This window comes from Triturus cristatus, chromosome 6 (assembly GCF_964204655.1).
Source record: "Triturus cristatus chromosome 6, aTriCri1.1, whole genome shotgun sequence".
NCBI lineage: Eukaryota > Metazoa > Chordata > Amphibia > Caudata > Salamandridae > Triturus > Triturus cristatus.
The window spans coordinates 1,502,698,362-1,502,703,584 of record NC_140589.1 but is presented as its reverse complement, the minus strand read 5'-3'; the positions used below and the strand labels follow the sequence as shown (position 1 = coordinate 1,502,703,584).

The 5,223-nt window shown below is 44.2% G+C and overlaps 1 long non-coding RNA gene across 1 annotated transcript; it reads right to left on the bottom strand.

Moving 5' to 3' along the window:
- Nucleotides 1–232: 232 nt before the first annotated feature.
- Nucleotides 233–1,618, bottom strand: LOC146821609 (uncharacterized). Its single transcript, XR_014962741.1, has 2 exons — nucleotides 1,379–1,618; nucleotides 233–667 (listed from the first exon to the last, which is right to left on the bottom strand). It is a non-coding gene; the product is annotated as an uncharacterized LOC146821609 (long non-coding RNA).
- Nucleotides 1,619–5,223: the final 3,605 nt, after the last annotated feature.

The window sequence follows — 5,223 nt, the reverse complement described above, 5'->3', positions numbered from 1 at the left end:
GACACGTCCGGAGCAGCAAACACATCTGAAGGTAAGATGAATGTATGTTTTCTTAGTGTTACAAAATGTAAAGGTAGAACTCGACCACAGCACAGCCCAAGTGCAGACCCTGAACATCCAGTACACAATGCATTCAGTAGGTGAGGGGCATTATGGGAGATGTAGTCAGGTCAAGCAGTTAAAATGTCAAATCTCAGAGTAACAACCCAAAAAAGCTTAATAGAGTATAAAATCATTTACAAAGGCAGAAATTTATTACTGTGCAATTAATATCACAGACATGAAATAATACAGTGTTGCACTGTTTCACCTCACAGATGCACAACGTGTAGAAGATGTGGATAGCGATTCCCCAGACATGCAGGACACCAGCGCAGGTGAACAGATGGACACACCTGTGGTGCAAATAAATCCCTCGCGTCCAACAAAGTCACGCAGGGCTACTGTTCCATCCCTAGTCACCATGGAGTGTGAAGATGATGAGGCTGATGCAACACCAGGTGGCAGCCATGGCCAGACAACTTCCATCACACAAACACAACCACAGGTCCCCAGAACTAATCACAGAGCCCGGCGTAGGAGAGGAAGAGCACTCAGGACACAGCAGGAGGAGCAACCAAGTGATGTCTGGGGTGGTCTTGAGGGACAGATGCTCCGTATGCAGCGCCTGCAGACAAAAAACACACGATTAGTACAATTGCAAGTTGGCAAGATGGCTAGCAACATAGCAGTACTGTCAGAAAGTGTGCAGCAACTGAGCAAGGTGATGCATGAGGGAAATGTATCCCAGAAGAGACAGCATCGTCAACTAATGCTGCAATTGAAAATGTTTGCTAAATCAAACAATAGATTGGCCACGACAACTGCACTGCTGGCACGTAGGTCTGTGACCATGCAAACTGAAATGTGCCATTGGAGCGGCGATGTGGCTAAAGCACTGGACCAGGTCACCAATGCAGTTGATTTGCTAAATGCTTCCACAATTGCGGCCAACAATTCCACGCCCGAAGAGGGTAGTGAGGGTGGCTCAAGCCTAAGTAGTGTGGCAGTTCCAGTCCGCACTGCAGGAAGACGCAACACACGCAGCAGTACCCCCGCCGCTTCCAACATAACGGATGACAATGCTGGGTCTGACAGGCGTCTGGGTGTTCGTGGGAAAAAGCGCTAGACTGGCATGTACAAGTGCATTCCACTATGGTGACGTAACCATTTATTTGGATTTGACTTTTCACAGAGTGACAAGTGAATTGACATTTGCAAACCACTTATGTCCATTGCACTGGTCAGATTACAAGTGTGCTTGAACACTCATGGCAATTTTATTTAATTAAAGAATACTCTGATAGCAATAGTCAGTTTCTGTGTCATCATTACTCACCTCAGAAATAATTTTGTGTGATGTCAAATCTTCTCCTACGCCCTTCTGCTGCGCCTGCCCCTTGTGCTGCATGGTGTTGTGGCACTTGCTGGTTCCCATCCTCCGAATCGCTGTCAGACACCTCGATGTCCATTCCTCCCCTTGTCGCTATGTTGTGCAGCATGGCACATGCCGCTACTATCTTGCAGCATTGTTCAGGGTTGTACTTCAGTGCTCCACCGGTCTTATGTAGACATCTGAATCGGCTCTTCAACAGCCCAAATGTGCGCTCTATGATGTTCCTTGTCGAAATATGTGCTGCATTGTACCTCTGTTGATTGGCAGTTGTGGGATTGAGGTAAGGCGTCATTAGGTAATTACGCAAGGCGTATGCGCTGTCACCTACATGTAATGGAGCAAAGAGTCAGTGGCAGCTTCACATTGACATACGTACAATGACAGTGATAAACTATAACACATATTTACCAAGCAGATGTCCCTCTCCAAATTCTCCCCTGACAAGACGGGTGTGTATGCCACTTTGCCTGAAGATATAAGAGTCATGTGCACTCCCTGGAAATTGCGCAACAATGTCAGTGATAATGTTTTTGGCATTGCAAACAACCTGAATATTGAGGGAATGGTAAGATTTCCTATTTCTATATATATATTCCTGTGTTGCAGGGGGGCATATTGCAACGTGGGTGCAATCAATACAACCCAAAACATGTGGGAAACGAGCTATCTGGTAGAACTCCTGTTTGGTTTTTGCAAGGTCAAGCGCGGTGGTAGGGAACTTGATATGAGACCCGATCACGGCCATCATGGCATCAAGGAATGCTTTCAATATTCTTGAAAGTGCGCTTTGTGACACACCTCCCACAACAGCAATGACCCCCTGAAAACTGCCTGACGCCAGAAGGTGTAGGCAACATAGGACCTGCACATGCGTTGGGATGGCATTGGTCCTACGTGTCTGTCGTTGCATTATGGGGTCCAATTCATTGATTAGGTCATGGATCATTGCTGCATTGAGCCTATACTTGTCGTATATCTCATCCTCTTGCTGGCCTAGCAAAGTTATGCGGACTCTGAAGATGCGCTCATTCATTCGCCTCCGTCTCTGTGCGGCAGCCTGCAGCCTCATCCTCCTCGCCATCAGGTAAATCCCTGCCATTGTGAACAGTGCTGGCTCATTCTGGGTGTGTTTAAATGGGTTTCAGTTGGTTTTCACCTGTCTGTGATTTGCACTCATGATTACCACCTGGTTGTGATCCTTCTTATTTAGCGATCGCTAATTTGCGATTTTCATGGAAATCGCTATTTGCGATTTGTCATGCATACATTTTGCGATTCGTTGTTTGCGATTCGGTAATTGGGACACGCTAATACCGATTCGCTATTTGATTCGCAGAATGTTTTGCGATTCCTTATATTTGCGAAAAAATGGATTTTCGCAAATATACAGTTGATGCATTTCAACACTGACTTTTGCGATCGCAAACGGCCTATTTTTGCGATTCGCACCCTTTGCGATCGCAAAAAGGTTTGATGCATGTGCCCATGAGTCTCTCTACCAAATCGGTACCTGTAGGCCCAAATCTGACTAGCTCACAGTGCCTCACCTGAACTCCTAACCCTTCCAGGGTAACAGATGATTTCAGCAAACCTAGAACATGAAGCTCTGGTCCCCAAGGGAACCAAGGAAACAGATCATCACCTTTAATTTCTAACATGCATGTCCATAATAAACAAAGAAAGACATGAAGGAAGTTTACAATATATTTATTGAAACTATTGTAGTCTATTGTAAAAGCAAGTGTGCTACGATTAGTAAACAAATAAAACTAAGCAACATAATCAACATTACTAGCAGGCCTTAGACAATGAACAACCCAACTGTGGCAACTAATATATCTATCCAGGCCTACCCTCACTATGTGAGTACAGGGATATATTAGTGATATCTGGGATTAGAAACAGGCTCCATACTTGGTATGTGTAGTTAAGTGATCCACATCATAGGTGTAAACTCAGTTTATGACAGGCAGCTGCCTCCGTTCCAGGATCGGTGTCTCAGCTAGAATTCTCCTGTCTACCACTCAAGGGGGCAAGACACGGTGTATATGCTATGAACTACTGTGTTGGAAAACTGCAGCTGTGCTAACGTGTTATGTCTAAAAATGTTAAGAGATATTCCTGACCGGGCACTAGAAAAGAGTTTACCATATTGTTCGACCTTGTACAAAATGTTCAGACTGGGTCCCTAGAAGAGTCACAGAATAACAAATAATATGTGCTGCATATTTCTAAAATGATATCATGTCACAAAAACAAATGTATTATGTGTGGCTGTGCAGAGCAGAGGCAGCCTTAAACAGCGAATACCTGCAGAGAAGGGAGATTCAAAGTGGGCCCAAACTGGAAATCACTACAACCTTAATGTCCAAGTTTCTAGGTGCCGAAGTAGGATCAGGGGGATGGCCAAAATCTTCAAGCCACCATTCTGGGGACCAAGCTTTTTGCTTTATCCAAGCTACATTCTAGGCAACATGAACTCATCCATTTGGTGACTGAACAGGGATGATTTTTAAAGTTGGTTTGCAGGCCAGGGTCTTTTTTGGAGAGGGTTACAATCAGTTGCACACCCTCTGCTTAGGATAGTATTTGAATACCAAAAGATTGAACATGATTGGCAAAAGAATCTATGTGCATGTTGAAAGGTGTGGGGCTAAAGCCAGAGCCCTGAGATACTCCATATAAAGCAATTCTATACTGGATGATCAATTTGACAGAAAAGAGAGAAGGCAGTAACGAGAGGCACCACACACCCCATGTTAGACAATCAGTCAAGAAAGATGGCATGGAAAACCATGCTGAATGTTGCTGAAATGTCTACTGTGGCTACAGTGGCTGCTACAAGGGCTGTTTCCAAACTGTATTGTTGGTAGAAACCAGAGTGGGCATCATCCAATAAGGAGTTAAAAAGAATTAGTGCTGAATCTGTAAAGCAATGAGTGTCAGGGCCCTCGTCGGGAGGCCACTGCAGCTTGCCCGACCCTTTGCCCCTGCCAGCACTCCGAATGTCAGTACCAATGCAACTATTAACCATTACACTCCTTCAAGTTTGACAATTGAGACTATTCCAGGCTCCCAAAGCTATACAAAATGCTTGGCAGTAGATATTAGTCATTTTCAATCCATATTGGCTCAATTTACAACTGCTGTTATGCTCATCTATAATTTAGACAAACAGTGCCACCATGTAGTAGAGTATCGTAGGTGCCGGTGTTGATAATTAAGTGCCGGTGCCAAGCTCCAGAAACCACAGACTTAAATTAAGAATTGGATTCAATAATGATGTATAAGTACTTATTTATTTGATTTACTTTTCCAGAATTTTGGTAAGTAGAAAATTGATCTGCAGTTGGAGAACATAGCCAGATCTGGCGTTGGCTTCTTTGCAAGTGGGATCACCTAAGTCAATTTCCAGACCAAATGGTCCATTGCTGGTATGATTGAGAGTTTAAGTATGTGTCTAAGAATAGGGCTTATAGTAGGTAGGCTCTTGAAGAAGATAGATGGGGGCATGGTTTGTTAGGGTAGTCTAACTTGCAACTGCAAATCAGATACAGCATATCATCTTCTACCAGTGGCTTGAAATTGGCCAAGAAAACACCTCCAGTTCTCTCATAGGGCATCCTTAGGAGCACATGGGTATATGGATCGGGTTGCTTTGGGAAATCTTTATAGAATGCAGGTAGTTTGCCGTAAAAGAAATTGGCTAAGTTGTCACATCTATCTTGGAAAGGCGGTATCTCCTAACTACAGGCTGCAGGCTGAAGGAAGGAGTTCATTTATATCCC